Here is a 17,451-nt window from a genome sequence, read left to right on the forward strand (position 1 = left end):
AGTGAAATAGTTGGGGTTGTGTATGCTTTTCACTGGTTTGAAGGGGGTGGCACAATTGGGAAAAGGTGATGTCATGTATTTCCGAGTATTTGCACGAGTCAAAATTTAGCAGCATTTGTCTCAAAATGGAATTTGTGAGGTCGCTTGGTAATTTTGCCAAGTCAAAACTCAGTCAAATTTAATCAAACCACACCTACACAATCTGGATGAAGCAGGTCGGTTGAGTCTATAAATGTTAAAAAAAAAAAAAAACTGCAGTAAAATGCTTTTTTTTTAAATTAGATTATTTATCATATATAGGAAAACTTTTCTAGCTTTGAATATGAATAGGCCTGCACCACTTTTGCAGCAATTTTGAAGAAAGCATTGAAAATGTTCTTCTTTCCATCATCTCATGTTCCTCTTCTTGTTTATGTAGGCGGAAAGGAACTTCCTATCACCCTATGTTTCTCCCAGAGAGAGTACTTTTCGCCACATCCTGCTGGGCTCTGGCCCTCACACCCTCAAGGGTCTGTCCAACCACCTCAAAGCCCTCAAGACTAAAAGCCCTGAGGCAGACGCTGACCTGTTCCACAACCAGTTTGCCCTGGTGACCTGGACCATTCAGAGCTGTGCCAACACTATAGCAGGGGACATCTGGTCTTTTGATACAATGTAAAAAGTAATTTCCTCCCTGTTGTGGACCGAGCAGTCAAGGCACAGGAAAACACAGCTTTGAAATTCAAAAGGTGGCTTTATTGTCCCAAAAAAGATTTACAAAACAAGTAATTGAGCTAAACTAACTAAATTAACATAGTTATAGGGTCCTTAAAAGAAATCAACAAAAAACAACTCCACTGAAGAATACATCTAACACAACAAGGTGTTAACTCAACTAACAGACCTTCCGGAATGAGACATGAGGACCAAACCAATGAACACACACAGGAGAGAACAACGTAGCCACTAACTCTGTGCATAGAGCCAAGCTCCTTTCCCTCAGCCCCATCTTTTCCTCCCAGATGAACTTAAGAAGAAGAAGAAGGCCCCGCCTTTGTTAGACCAGGAAAAAGAACAGCAGCCAGGTAGCTCAAAGGCAAAAAGAGAGATAAATGAATACAACTGATTTTAAGATCAATGTAAACTAAATGTGTGCTTCATCTAGAAAACAGTGTGAAGGTAATAAATTAAAATCTAATTTTAAACCAAACAAACTGATTGTGTTTGATGTACTTTTTTTTAGACCCACTGAGCACAAACCAGATGGGATGGCATGTTGCTGTTGAATGCTATGGAAGCCATGTTGGTTAAGTGTGTCTTAAATTTTGAATAAATCACCAACACCATCAAACCTCCTAACCCACCACCATTGTACCCCATGCTTCATGGTGGGAACCACACATGCAGATACCATCCGTTCATCTTCTTTGTGTCTCACAAAGACATGCCGGGACTACTGGTTAGAGCAGTGTGGTCCAGTAAAGATTGCCACTTTGCAAAATGAGCTATGTTTTTTTAATTTTGATCTATTCATTTATTTGTATTTCTTTTTTCTCCCCCGTTGTCTGCTGAGATCAAAAGATATGAGTTTAAAAGCTTGTTATGCTACAACACCTTTACAAAAGTTAACTTTAGGGCCAAAATCAATATTAAACCACCTGAGCAGCAATCCAGAGAAAAATAGTTGTTGTGACAACTTTTGATCAGATGATGGAGACAAAGTAAAACATATGGTAAACCTTCCAATACTTGCCTTCAGTCTCCAACTAAAGCTTGGATCTTCATGAGGTGAAGGTCTGGATTTAGCCATTAGAGGCTCCTAAAACTTTTCCTGTAAAAACTCTTAAAGCTTTTTAGTGGGGGTGAATTTTTTTTTACCACTAGATCCTATCACTTGTTGTACTTTAGCTTTATTAATTTGGTCTATTTTTGATTTTTTTTTTACTGCATATAGATGAAATAGCAACCCTGATTTCAATTAATACGTCTAAACATGTGTTATTTGTGGAAGCTGGAGTCACAAAGTGTAGTAATATTGCAAAATTGTGGCATGTTCCTTTAAGAGTGGGCTGACAGCCTGAATGTGTATCAGAGAAGTGAGAGAAACAAAGAGCTCTCACTTCGCTGCTGATTCCTGCTGTGTCAAACGTCATCACGAAGAGTGGTGGAGAAAATGCAGATTACTGTAAATGAAATCAGCAGAAACACAGAAACATGAATTAGACATGAAACAATGAAAAACTTGTAAGCGTTAACAGCTGAGCTCTTGGTCAATAACAAAAGACAGGACACATCTGACATGTACGCGAACACAAGAGCAGCATTGCAAGATCTGCTGGTTCTTGTTGTGTGGCAAGAAGAAATATTAATAATGTGTAGCACTAACTGGATGTGCCACAAAGCTGCATTAGCTTTAAACAGCTGTTTTTGTTTTGCTATTAAAAGGGTGCTTACCATAGACAATATAAACTATGGATGTCGTATCAGTGACGTCACCCGTAGGGTCATACGTAGAGCCATACGTGAAACTCAGAGTGTGGTGGCTCTGGTCGCCATTTTGGCAGTCTTGCCTCTGTCGCCTCTCCACTAATCAAAAAATAGACGTGGGTCATCGGTGGACCTGAGGTAGGCTGAATGAGGCCTGGTTGCGCAAACAAGCCACCCGTAAAGGCACGTACCTGTCAATCAAAGCGAATTACGCATTATGAATTATATAAAAATTCAGTACAGTTGTCATGGATGTACAAATTATCTCTAGAGACCAAAACCATTTTTTGGTACCAGGCTGTAAACATGTTTATTTCTGCTGTGAAGTTGGACATTTGAACATGGGGACTTATGGAGACTGACTCACTACTGGAGCCAGCCTCAGGTGGACGTTTGAGGAACTACAGTTTTTGGCACTTTTGCCTTGGCTTCACTTCAGCGGAGATTATATTATTCACTCTGGCAATAAAGTGCCTAAACAATGATTCATTACACTCAGATTTAAAACAAAAACAAAAACTTAAGACATATCTTTTTTTGCCCATTCATATTCAAGGTTTTAATTTACTTTCTAACATTTAATTTATTTTATTGTTGTAATTTTTACGTTTGTTGATTTGGTTTTTAATTTTAATGCAATTGTTCATAAACTCCTTTTAACTTTTCATTTTTTCTTACCGGCTTTTATTTATTATAACATTTTAAATTGCGTGGCCTAAGTTTATCTATTTTTTGGGCTTCATGTGTGCATGAAAGGTGCTATATAAATAAATACAGCTTGAGTTTAGATACACCCTAATTTGTTTCCAGTGAAAAAACAAAATAAAAAGGTTAATTTTAATAAAGATCAGGAAACAAGCTAAGTACTTCTACAGACAGGAACAAGTGCACAGACAAGAGGCAGTTTGTTTTCCCCCAGAGTGACTCATCTTCACACACTCAAAGACGATCTTCGTGCTGTACAGAGACAGCAGAGGACTGACGCCAGCAGACAAACTGCTCAAACCCGGACTGTGTTTTCGGACAGGGCTTGTGCTGCAAGTGAACCATTCAACACGAAGTGCTGCAAACTTTACTCAGCTTCAGGCTCTTTCACTCCGCCGTCGAAAGGCCCTTTAAAGCGTTACACATGCCCGGACTTGTGAGCTTGTAGCCGGTTTGTTCGAGTGCCAAAAAACCCACCGGAACAGGAGGTGACAGCGAGTGACAGGAGCTGAGATTGACAGGTAGGCGCTCTCAGTGGAAACACGCATGTTAACACACAGCAAACATAATTAGACTTTTATTAATGGTTTCCGCGTAGCATTTAAATGGCAGCTGGCAACAGAAGATAGATGCTAAATGCGTGTTGCCTGCCACTTGTCGGTGTTTAATGTAATGTTATTTAAGCGAAGCAATATTGGGGCTGTTGCTGAGTCTGTGTGAACCTCTGCGGGGAAAGTTTGGCGCCACAAACTCTGGAATAAGAGTTCAAAATAAGGCAAAACACTGGATAAAGTAAATTATAATAACGATTAAATTCAACTAAACATGAAGTGGACCTCTGTCAGGCTTTAGTAGAGTCTCTTTAAAAAACTAATAATTTTTAATTTATAGTTTTAATTCAATAGTTGAAAATGATGTTATCTCATTTAATTTGAATTCATTTGAATTGCACCGTGCTGTCCTTTTAATGTTCCTGCTCTTTGTGTATAAAATGATTTGTCTTTACATGCCTGAATAGGACAGTCACACTTTTACCGCCAACTTTCATATTGAAGGAGAAATTTCAAGTTCAAATCATTCCCTCCTGTTGATGCTGAAAATGAATGCGACATGTTTAAAAGTGGACCTGCCATGCTCGGAAACACAGATGGAAAGGGTGGTGCTGTTAACCCGGTCTACCAGGTGTAAAGACAGTGGATAAGACGCCTCACCTCCAGTGTGTGGTGTCTATTTAACTGTCCTGTAAGGTTTCATTTTTGCTGCAGGTTGTACAAAAACAGCCAGCTGCTGGTGCTGACAGTTCATTTTACATGTAGATCATTCTTATAGTGAGTTTGTTTACCTGTAAGTGAAGCTACCCTGGCTCACATTAGGCCGAGGGGGCTGTATAAGGAGAGATTAATGGCTTAGTGAAGTATGTTTTGCCTGAAGTCTTCAGAGTTTTCAGTGTCACAATGTTGGCTCCAAGCAGAAACCTCTGTGGCTGTGCAGAAGTGTCAAAGACTGCAGTTCCTTGAATGGCCACTTGAGGCTGGCTACGAAACCAATCTACATTAAGAGCTATTATTAAAATGTCCAAGTTCACAGCAGAAATAAACATGTTTACAGCTTGGTAGGAAAACAGTTTTAGTCTTTATAGCTAATCTATCTGTTCATGACAACCGTACTGAGGCTGAATTTCTTTTTAACTCACCCGGTTCAAATTATATTCAGGCTTAAAGTTCTGCAGAATTAACAGCGTGGCTGTTTTTAATTGACAGGTGGGTGCTGTTACAGATGGCTTGTTTGAGCAACCAGTCATCATTCAGTCTGCCTCAGGTCCGCCGATGATCACCTCCTTCTCACATTTTTAGATCAGCTACGACCCTTCTGCCTACTCGGGGGTGAATTTGAACGGTAAATTTTGGCTGTGTTTAGTCTTATTGACAAAACTGTCACACCACTGTGGATGCCTGAATATGAGCTGGAAACTGTCTGACTTCTCCCTGAGCCGCCTGCATATTTCTTGTTAGTTGGGTCGCCAGTTTATGTAGAGTCGACAGGTGAGAGCTCCTGTCTCTGCCTAGAGTGAAAGATTTAGCTTGTCGACCATAGTTATGACATTATCATAACAAACCTGAGGTGGACTTAGATGCAGTTTTGAATGACCTTAATAGCACTGATATCTTCGCATCCTCTGAAAACAGGTAACATAATTGGAAATAGATGCCTCAAAATAACGGTCTTTGATTAAAGGTCTGGCCTGTAAGATTTCAGGGGGCTCCATTTACAGAATATGGCAGAAATTGATTATAATTTGTTTTCATTAGTGTGTAATCACCTGAAAATACTTGAAAATGGTGCGGGTCCTCTTCCCCCTTCATTAGCAGGCCTCTTTCACGAAACACATTTTGACATGTCAGAGTAAGAAAAGCACAGGAGTCCATTTATAGCTGCTTCTTGTCATGGTTTACTGGGACCACTGAACAGAACAGAACTCACCTTTTTCTACTATGACAACTCAGATTGTTTGCTGTGATGAAGTAGAAATTCCAAGTTTAGTCCACAAAACAATGCAAATATACATAACCCTCTTATGTAACTTTAAAATAGGCTTGCATAAACCTTCATATTGTGGCTATGATTTTCTTTTTGGACAAATGGCAAATATATAGCACACCTGAGCAGTGAAGGTATCATTGCAGCTCTTTGGGTTTCTACAGAGACAAACAGGAAATAATTCTGAATGCAGAGACAACAGACAGGCCTTTTAATTAGTGCAGAATGATCCTCATCATGAGGGAACTTTTAAGTCTGGGGAATTCTTTCAGTAAATGAAATCAGTTTAATAAGATCAGCGAGCATCCTCTGACCCTTGAGTTTGAACCTCCAGAGTAGTTCAGATTTTGTGACGCTGCAGTATATAAAATAAGTCGCATCACCCAGGATGATACAATACTTGTAAGTACAGAAAATATGAGTTGGACTTCAGAAAGACAAAATATGCAGCTCAGCTCCATAAGGACTTTTCTTGTTCCCACTTGCTGTGTGTCATCTGTCTCACACACACACACGGTATCAATCATCCTTATAGAGAAGTTACAACAAGCATGAAGGGTTTTTAGTTGCTCTTTTATTTATCCTGCTCTCTATCTCTCCACGCACACACACACACACACACACGCGCACACACACATGCGCACACACACACGCACACACACACACTGCCAGCCTGCTGTAATAACCCTCATTATCTGTAAATCTGAGTAATGCTCATTGTTTTATGCTTAGCATTATGTAACAATTTGCATATAGCTGACATTTTATTGATACAATTAACCTTAATGGTTGTCAGTGTTTGACTATAAAATCAGATTGACCCACTGTCTTCCGACAGGGTAAAGTCCAGGTCACCTTCGTACAAGAGACTGTTGATAAATCAGGTGGTTGCTGCTGAACACTACATGTATACATTATATTCAATATATGTATGGTGAATCTGAATTCAGTTTGGATTATTGCATTTCTTTGGGTGGTTTCAGTCAGTACTTCACTGCAGTTAAGGTCAATGGAAACTTTATCAGCCTAACTTGCTGATTTAATGGAGGATATTCTAAACCTCTTTCATTATTCTGTTGCTTCTATATTTCCATTTAAACATGACATACTTCAGGATAATTCAGTGTACATTACACCAACTTTAGTAAGAACGCATTCATTAGGGTCTCAGCACTGGAGGAAAGACAAAGATGGTAGATGATGCTGGATGATATTAAGAATGGGATGTTCCTGTGCTGTGGTTGAAGTGTTGCAATGAGCTAAAGACAGGCTGCATGGTTTCACACACACTTTGGGTCTGGTATTGAAGTAGGGCAGTTTGATAATGTGGTTAGATGTAAAAGCTCCTGATGTAAATACAACATTGTTGTGCCAGTGGGAAAAATATATACTCACCACTACATCATGAAACTAGAGTATATTATGTATATTATGTATATTTGGTTGGATTTAATTACAAAGTACTTTTATAGTTATGTGAAGAGGATAAGTATGTAATTTGTTCACGTACTATTGGTCTGTGGTGATAGTGAGAGAAAATCAGGTATTTTATTTTCTCTTCGTCTTCTATTGTTTTTCAATCTGTTTAAGTCAAACTCCATCTCTGATCTTATTCCTTACAGGATGTTTCTTTATTTACTAAACTAGCAGGATGAGGCTGACATGTCATGTGACATGAATGCAGTTAACACATTTACTGTCACAGTCAGTCATGCTCTCCTCACTAAAGACTGATTTAGTGGCAGACTGGAAGGCCACCATTGTACATGTCTGATTCCAAAAAAAAAAGAATGCAATGATTTGCAACTTCCTTCGACATAGTTTCACTTCAATACAGTACAAAGAGAAGACAACATATTTAATGTTAAAACTACACAATGTTATTCTAAAATTCCAGAGCAAGGCCAAACTGTACAGTATGAAGGGTAATGCTACACGGGCTCGGGAACACTCAGTTCATCAGAGCGTCTACAAATACACGTTAAGACTCTACCATGCAAAGAGAGAGATATACATTAGCAACATGCAGAAATGCCACTGACTTATCTGAGCCCAAGCTCAACTGAGACACACTGGTCTGAACATGTAGTGTCCTCAGTTTTCCAAAAGCTTACTGTGCGTTGTGTATAGAAAAGGTGACGTTACACAGCAGTAAATATTCCCTGTGTTACAGGCATACAAAAACAAAATCAATAAATTCATCAGTTAAATATCATGATATTTTACACACTTTTCTGGATCTGGGTTGTAGGATTTTACACTTTACATACAGTATTAGGTTGACAGTTGTTAATTTGAGGGCTAATACATGTCCAAAGCTGCAGTCGAGTCACAGCCTTGCATGTTTTAATTGTTTTGTTTATTAAACTGTGTGGTTTTCATTTTCATTTTTCAGTCCAAGCAATCCCCAGTGCGGTAGTCCATCTTAGTTTGTTGCATCTTTGACTGAATTGAAATATTTGGACCTTTGATTGATTCACATTTGATGTTAAACATTTGGCTCATCCAAGCTACACACACATTTCCAACATTTGCTCTCTTACTTTTAGCGGTGTCAGACCTGTTTAGATTTATTTGCGCAGATATACACAGATTTGGGCTGAGAACAGTTTTCTTTTGAACTACTTTCTACTGAAGCAATAGGCCTTAAAAAAACTAACAGAAAAATGCTAAACCAGAGACAAATAAACTGTTAGAAGGGGAGTTTTTTTCTTAAAGAAGGTTAAACCTGAGGCAGCTGGACTCAGTTGCTTGAAGATGTTTTGCCTTTGATCGAAGAAACTTCTTCAGTTCTGACTGACGAGCAGGGAGATCCGAGTACTTATCCTAGGCAGGATCGTTGACCAGGCCATTGTTTCACTTGGTTCGTCAGTGCTCGTTGTTGTGACGACTGTCGTCAGAGTCATTAAAGTCATTAGAAAAGAAGTAAACTTGATCATCTTCAGCTTTTATTACAGGATTAGCTGCAGTGCTTCCTCCTCCTCCTAAAAAGGGTATTTGAAAACGAAAGGAACCAGACTCTTGTACTTGACATGTTTAAACACAGACCTATAAAGATGTTGTAATGTAAAACTATTACTTCTGCTTTGAGACAGTATGATTGCAGATGTAAGATGGATTGAGAAAAAACTGTCAATACTGGCTCGATGCCCAGTGAGCAATTTGCAATATGGAAGAGAGTCAAATAAAGCCAGTGCCAACTCCTCAAGAGGATGTCACAATCCACAGGAGTGTTGCACCACCTTCCTGCATGAGTAAAAAAACGTTTTGAAAACACCTGATTACTTGCAATATTCCTCACTGCAGTCATCTCCATCAGACGGAAGCATGGGTTTGGTCTATACATGTGTGAGCTGTCCACCTGTCTCATGTACTACTGCTAATATTTTTTGGGGCACACTTTGACTGTATGGCCAAGGGTTAGGGTTAGTAGTTGTGGGAATTCACTTTTTCTTTTTATTGACTGATCTGTTTTATATCACCATTGACTGCTGACTCCTCGCTCCTGTTAACCATCCAGTTGGGTCACAGTATGATAAATGTTACAACATAGCAAAATAAGTTTCTGGAAACCAGATGAAACAAGGATTACCTAGTCTGTTGTGAGCCACATTTTGGTCTTTGTCATGGCAGTCATAATGTGTTCATGTGTTGTGTTATCTCTACATGGAAAACCCTGAGCAGGCTGAACGTCAGGATCTGCCCTTTACTGAGTGCACTCTTCTAGTTTAAACTACATGTCCAAGTCAGTAATTAAGAATGACAGCCAGAGATAAGAAGTGCTTTTTTCAACCAACTTGACTCTTCAGTGGGTTTATGAGCAGTGTGTGAACAATGTAATATAACCTGAAGACTTAAAGCTGGTCTCATACTGAGAAAAGAGATGTATCATACCATATTTAGCTACTAGCCAATTTTCATATTGCTTATTCTGTGCCAAAAACCATTAAAAACCCATCAATGAGCCACACTGTTGCCCTGAGTTACATGTTTCTTCGTTATGATAATTATAGATAGTTTATTTTGAGTCAGTCAATTACACTGTCCTGGGGCATTAGAACACCACACCTCCCTGAATCTGCATCTGAAACATTTACACCTTTTTGAGTAGAAAATCTACATTACACTTTACTATACAGCTACATTTGGGACCCATTTGAACAGTGTACAGACCAACCCTAGCCCTTATAAACAGAGGTAGCTGTGTCAGAAAGTATTGAGAGAGGGTTTAGGTAAGCAAAGGTACGAGTCGCTGTGTCTGTCTGATTTAGTGAATAGTTCTCTGATTCATCAAGCTTAAAGTTTGCAGTAATGTCCAAACAAAGCACTGTAAACGGAACCCTAATAAAGAATATAATGGAGACGTGTGTGACTGATATATTGATGGTGTTATACTGCATTTATTATCCTATGACTCATACCTACTGTAAGGTATAGAGAGTTTAATAGAGAGAATACAGGATTTCCTGTGCTATGTCCTCTGTTGGTGAGAGAGGATTGTGTTTCACACTGCTCAGCTCTTTATAGTGTCTCGTCTTCCTCACTGCAGCTTTGTTTGTCCTCAGGAGAGAATATAATCGACCTGGCCTCTATTAGTTCATATCTTATTACTATGGTAGCCTGATCATGGGAGTATTATCACTCTGTGTCCATAGAAACTAACCTGACTGCTCCAGGTTATTTGTTAGACACAACTATCTGGGAGGTCGGTGTTGAAAACTGTTTGGTACTTTACAAAAATACAGGCCAGATGATTGAATGGACCATCTATCTATAACTACTTATGTAGTCAAACTCTTACCAAAGAGAAGACAAAACATCTCTGTTCTTTTACTCTACCTATGATATAACTGATGCTATAGCAGCATCTTTACTAGCCGTCTTTGTTGTTTTTCAGGTACTTCTTACACATGTTGACACACACAGCTATCATTAAATCCAGCTAAACCTGTAGTAGTTCCTTATAAGACGATGACTGGTCTGTAAGCACTGTGTCGGAATATAAGAGGTTAACTCAGAGCCAGGCTAGATGGTTTCTTGCATGTCTTGTCCATAGAAATGTCATTAAAACAAGATTAGTTTCAAGCTCGTCACAGGTCAAGCTAGTGTCCTGAGAACCCAGTATGTTGTTTGTATAAACATTTGTACTGTATAGAAAATGTTAGTAGATGAGTTTAAAATACAGAACAAAGACAAAGGCCATTGTCAGTGTTCAAGAGTTCCTGGTAAACTCAACATGATGCAATTCAAAACACTTTTTTTTGAGTGGTGCCATGTTGACTTCATCAGTGGGGGAAGGCACAATGAATGAAAGGCTTTTCTGTTGACAGTGGAGTGCATGAATCAGCAGTGACTCTGCAGTGGAAAAGAGGCAGGAGAGTCTGGCTTTCTATTGAGCCTGACCAGTCCTGGTTAATCATAAGCTTATTTCAAAAGACAAAGAGTTAGGTCACAGGATGAAGAGTATATACATACTAATATTGTTTCAATAAGTAAGATGTACAGATGATACTGTTAAGTTTTGTGCTAAACTGATATCTCTATCATACATTTGCTACAGTTGGACTGGAGGGGGCAAATTTAGCTTTGTCTCAGACTGAATTTGCATCATGTGAGCTTGATATGTAAATGGTTATGGCAAGGTCACCATTTGAAGTCGAATACTCTCGTCATGTCAGTTGCAGACTACTGAAAAGTGCCAGCAAACAATCTCCAGTGGAGCTGCGCGCATTAAATAACTGGTACTTTTATTAAAAAAACATCATACATAAAAAACAACACCACACCCAATGTTCAAAATACAAAAAGAAATACATGCACTGATTTAAAATAGCGGCTAAAAGCTAACATCACCATGCTAACATGCCAACATGCTGATGTTTAGTGGGTAATGTTTACCTTGTTCACCATCTTTCATGTTAGCAAAAATATTATTCATTTCTCACGTGTCTGTTCATAAAGCAAAGTAATGGAAAATCAAACTGTTGGCCTAGTGATGCCGCAAGATGTTCAGGCAAGCTCAGAATACGACTTGACAATTCATCCAATAGTCAGAGCCATCAAAGGCATTCAGGCTTCATCCTCTGAGGACCATGAATGTTTGAACTTTCATGGCAATCCATCCAGTTTTTTTAGATATTTTAGTCTGAACCAAAGTGTTGGACCAACTAAAATTCAGTCATATTAATAAAAACATAGCAAACAACATGTTTTGCTGATTCTGGTAGTCACTACATTTGTTCCACTGACCTCAGTTGAGCTGCTTTTCTTGTACATTTGCTATCCTCGGTGCTTGACTGTGTTTGTGCAGCTTATTTCAGGCCTTTCTTACACTCTCTAGGGACTGGGTGGTGTTTTTGTGTCTTTATGTGCCAGGGTGGGGGCTCCAGCCATAAAGTACCTTCTCCCGCTGCCCTTCCCACTGACGGACTTGCGTAACAAATATGTAAAAACCGCTGGGGTCGTGTGATGTCGCCCTCCGGCATCATGGCTCAATAGAAAAAGACGCAGCCTACTGTTTCAGCCTGAGCCAGTAACGCATGAATAGTGCACGTGTTGATAAATGAATGACATCCCAGTGGCGATTTGTCACTTAAAAGCTGCCAGATTGTTTGAGTGTGTGTTTGTTTATAGTTCACGCCTATGAGCCTGTATGTGATTGGTGTTACTGTCCCGCGTGCTCGTGTTTCACCGTGCACAGTTACATACGTAGTCCTTTTTCCCTCTCAAACAAAGGAGTCATTTGTGGCGTGTATGCAGGGAGGAAGAATAGCTTGGTGTTTCTCCTTGTTGTGAGCTTCTCCTCTGACACTGTAGGCTCCAGTCAGCTACTTTACTAGGTGGTGGGTGGACTGTGTCCTCGTGTGTCCGTGTGAATTGCATTGATTCATTCATACTGGCCTCTCCTGCGCAGGGCCCCTGAGGCATTCCAACACAGCCCCCAGACCTGGTTTGGAACAATGTCAAGTCAATTCACATCAAGCATTTGAAGTTGCTTCCGGTTGGAGCCTACTGTAGGTTATTGATTCAGCAGACTACAGTCAAATAGTTCTTCTATAATTTGTGTATTGAGGACTTCTATCAGATTACATATGGTCTTGAGTTGTGCTTCTGAGACGATTATACTGTAGGTTGATCAAAGATATCAGATTCATCTGACCGGAGTGGTTTCACTTTTCAGTTTTGCAATGGTGTTATTCATCCCTGTGGTTTAGTGGGTTCCGGTGTTGCCAGCACTCTGTTTGGTCATGTGTGTAAAGTGTGAGTGGGTGGATGGTTGTTTCTGAAATCTTGGCTTCACCTTCATTTCAATAGTTGTAAAGTTGCCAAGAAATAGGGAGGAAGAAAAACAAAAGACTGGCACACTTAAACTAAAGTATATGAATTGTATAAAGGTAGTTGATTTTATATTTTACCCCAAAATGTAACTATGATTAAAGGTTATTCACATGAAGATCATCATTTTCACGTATGGCATGTCTACATTACCCTAAAGAGGCCTGCCATCCTTTTAAACAGGGACTTATTATTCTTCATGTATTTATCTTGAGTTGTTTCACCTGTAGGAACTGCTTTCAGAAAACACTTACTTATTAGAGTCCGGTGCGCTCAAACTGAGTGTGCGTCTGCAGGCCTTTTTGCTGTTGAAACCCTGTAAACCTCCCTTAGTGACTCATCCTCTCATCACAATATTAGGTCTCTCTGCGGGTGCACAAAGACCCAAGGGTGCTCACTTTCAGTCACTCAGGGGAGGATTCAGTGTGCTTGTGAAGGTGTTTACCTGCCTCATGTTGTCGTCTGCACAGGAAACACATCAGATCTGCACTTAGAGGTGACGAGGCAGTCTCTCTGGAACGCTTTGTGGAAGGAAGAAATGTTGATATTTAAACTCCATCAGACTAAAATGTGTGTCTTTTGTTGTCATTTTTCCAGGCAAGTCCTGAAACGTACTCCTGGGTTTGTGTTGACCAATGGATGAGGATGAAATCATGTGAACGTGTGCTAGCCTCGCAGTGCCATGGACTTGTAGCTGGGCAAAATCACACCTCAATGGACTGGGGTCCTCGCCTACACGTGGTTGACCTTTTGTTAGCAACCTGAAAGGTGTATCTACAGTGCGAGAGCAGACGCTGGACTCAGACCAGGAAAGAAAACCAGGTAAGAAGAGCTTACTCTCAGACAATAGTGCTGTATCAATGCTGTTCTTTTTGCTGCTGGGTGTGACTGCATGCTGCCTATGTGTTTGCCATAGTATATGCCGTTTCAACACACACACACACACACACACACACACACACACACACACACACACACACACACACACACACACACACACACACACACACACACTCACGAGTCTATCTGAATGTTTATCTGCCACACTTTCTGTTTGCTTTTCTGTCTCGGTGTGTGTGAGCTATGCAGACATGAGATCATGCCAAACAGTGACTGTGCTCTCCTCAGAGGGGTGGTCCACTGACCAGCTCATTGTATGTCTGAATGGGAACTATTCACCTTTGAAATGAGGAGCAAATACCAGGGATGATGTCATCCTGGGTCACACTGTTGGTTTTTTCGTGTTTGAGTGTGTGGCAGGACACTGAAGACGTCTTTTATGGTCTCCCTGCAGGTACACATTTAAAAACGGAAAACAGATGTGGTTGATTTCCTGTTTTTATCAGACGTGCCTTTGTGTGTAACCACGTGCCCCAGATTAATTTTATTTTCATTTTGTGGGACACAGTCACCAAACAACAATCCTTAGCTGATGAGGTGGAGTTAGGAGGAAGTGAGCGTCATGCTGGTGGTTTTAACAGAAACCCCAATGTTCCTCATGCACAAACAGACCCACGCACAGGATGCTAGCCAGCCAGACACTCCCAAACAGGTGTCTGCAAGCCTCGGTACAAAGAGAAATAATGTGTGTGTGTGTGTGTGTGTGTGTGTGTGTGTGAGAGAGATCGAAGGGAAAGTGAGAGGAACAGGCAATATGAGTGTGTACAGAGTATGTGTGCCTGTGAATGTAGGAATTGTGCCAACATGCCTTTGTGTGTGAGTGGGTGCACTCGCTGACACTTTTGTGCTTTGCTTTTGTTTTGTGCAAACGCCACACGAACAGCCGAATGCTGTGCCAGGCCAGTTGTTTATTTATCAGAGGCAGACCATCAGTGCTGAGCTGTGTAAATGGTTCTAAAATTGGAGCAACGCTGAGGGCAGGTGGAGTGCGGCCATGTTAAAGATGCTTATCTCCCGGTGCTGCTGAGGTCAGATTAGGCCTCCTTCCTCCGCCTGAGGGGACGTCTGACTGAAACATTGTGGTGTAAAGCTCCGGTTTGATACTATATTTATTCAAATACTGTGCTTAAGTATGATTACGTATGATTTTGAGGTATATTCACATTTACAGCATTTTCATTTTATGCCACGTATAATTTTACTTTGCTTAATTGCACAGGAAAATATTTTTGTTCCACTACATTCATTTCATTTTACAGATAAAGATGTTTATATATAAAGTCTTGTGTTACTGCCTGTGATTAAACGTTACTTTCAGAGTAAGAGTAAGTTTTACTTAAATGAAAATCCATCTTCTTCCACTGGTAAAGCTATTTATAGGTTTACTATCTCCGAACCCATCGGCTATCGTGTGTGACGATTTAGCCTCAAACAACGGCCAGTGTTTCTGGGCTTCTGTTGTATCTAGCGGATATCCGGAGAATAGATGACAGATATCCAAGACTTCCTCTGCAGTCCGATTCAAACTTGATTCTTGAGAATGACGAGAGACACATTTCTGCTATATCTTTAGCTAACTTAAAAAAGTGAAATTTCGTCGGAGGATAGCTGATGGCTACCCAGATTACATTTCAGCCAATGAGTTCTGCTTTTTTGCTCTTCACGTGGACTGTTGCAATGAAAGCCCACTCAAACGTGATTGGTCAATAGTATTTACAAAACAAACAGAAAGCAGAACACTTTTGATGACAAAGTCTCTGTCCTTAACAGCTTCTGCATCTATATGTCGATATATGTTCATAGACATGACTACAAGTGGAAACACAGGAAATGATGCTTTTTTTTTTTTATTTCTATGAATGGAAATCAGTGTAGTTACAGTTTCATGTGTGCTAGCTGATCCACTGTAAGCACCATGCAGTCCACAACACAGTTCCTAATAATCTGTGACTGTTTTTGTACTGTAGTTTGTGTCCCTGCATTTGGAAGTAGAAAATTTGTTCCATTATCACACGTGATGCTTCTTAGAAAATGAATGATTGAGTTACTTGCTTGGTTTAAAAAAAAAAAGTGATAGCGGGAGAGAAAGTCAGACAGAGAAAGTATGAGGATGGAGGGAAAGGTACTAAAAGGGAGTCGGGGAGCAGAAAGGAGGCTCCCAGAATAGCAGCAGCGACCAGTGAGTGTGCTTTTTGTGGAGTGTGTCTCTAAATGCTTGGAGGGCCTCATGGGGTCCAGACTGACAGAGGAGAACTTGGAGGAAACGGATCCTCTGGGAGTCAAAGTGTGTGTGTGTGGGTGTGAGAGAGAAGACTGTTATTTTAACCCTGAACTTGCATCCGGCTGTCACACCAAACACCTCCCTCTGCCCCCTGTTGCTCCAGTCTGCTGACCCGTCAGTCTACCTGCAGGCCAGTTGGCAAACACCTCACTGTCACTGTTTTCACTCGGCTACATTTCCTGTCCTTTCCCCTTCAGCTATTTTCTTTTTCTTCATCGTCCTTTCTCTGTTTTCCGTTCCACACAGTTGCACAGGTATTGCGTTACCAGCCCCCCTGAGGACTGGTGTGCTGTCTGTTGCTTCCCGGTGTATTGTATATTCGCCGTCTTGTTAACGCATCAGGTTTCCTGATGAACTGACCCTGTTCTAGATCACCTTGTGACACTGAATCTTTGAGAAGTTCCAGTCTTCTAGTCTGTAGCTGTGAGTTGCCAAAGTCGAGATCGCTTTTATATCTGAAAGACAAACCACAGGTTACTGACCATTATTTACATGTGAAAAGTTTAGGTGTAAGTGCAGTGTAGACAGCATGTCAAATACATCTGGTGTCAGTTTTATACTTACCAGCTCTACACCTCTGACAGGATTCATCTCTGGTTTTACTCGTGTCTCTTTTAAAGGGGAATACCGGGGCGTCTGATGGCCTCGTAACATACAGCATACTATATGACCACAAGGTCCAGATTAGATTTCAGTGGTGGACTGTCAGTGTTATTCCACACGCCTTTATACCTCTACTGTCTCTGCCAATGAAGGCAAAACACCCCAAAAACTATTAAAAAAGCAATTCAAATGTTTCTCATCCTGGGTGTTGATTGCATATAAGGAGTGCAAAACCTCTAAAGACCTTCAGTGTAGCAGAGATCATCTGAAACACCTGCAAGTAAACATAGACACTTGGCCTAGTTTCCTAGAAATCTTTGCACCAGTTGTCTCAAACTGCATAGTACAGGGCACATAATTAAAAACATTAAATTTTTACTTTAACTCATCTAGAAAAGCCATTAGAAAATAAATTCAGTCATTTAAATATTTTGAAAAACATTATTGACATTATTTATCGTCATTTTTATCGTGTGATAAATACCAGAAATTATCGGGTTACATTTTTTAGTCCATATCGCCCATCCCTACCACCCACTGACTTTGATGGGCAACTTTGACAGTTTGACAATTCATTTAAGACTGCAACACAGGACCATGAAATGTAAACATAACATAAAATG

At 40.3% G+C, this 17,451-nt stretch overlaps 1 protein-coding gene across 3 annotated transcripts in view; it reads left to right on the top strand.

Moving 5' to 3' along the window:
• Positions 1 to 3,411: 3,411 nt before the first annotated feature.
• tnk2b (tyrosine kinase, non-receptor, 2b) overlaps positions 3,412 to 17,451 on the top strand; it is a 56,288-nt gene continuing 42,248 nt past the window's right edge. For 2 of the 3 annotated variants that reach the window (XM_027285109.1, XM_027285112.1), the window contains exons 1-2: positions 3,412 to 3,692; positions 13,642 to 13,866. The gene's annotated coding sequence lies outside the window, so the exon portion shown is untranslated. The remainder of the gene's footprint in view (positions 3,693 to 13,641; positions 13,867 to 17,451) is intronic. The other variant, XM_027285110.1, reaches the window with a different exon arrangement.

The sequence above is a fragment of the Larimichthys crocea genome, chromosome XII (genome assembly GCF_000972845.2).
Source record: "Larimichthys crocea isolate SSNF chromosome XII, L_crocea_2.0, whole genome shotgun sequence".
Taxonomy (NCBI): domain Eukaryota; kingdom Metazoa; phylum Chordata; class Actinopteri; family Sciaenidae; genus Larimichthys; species Larimichthys crocea.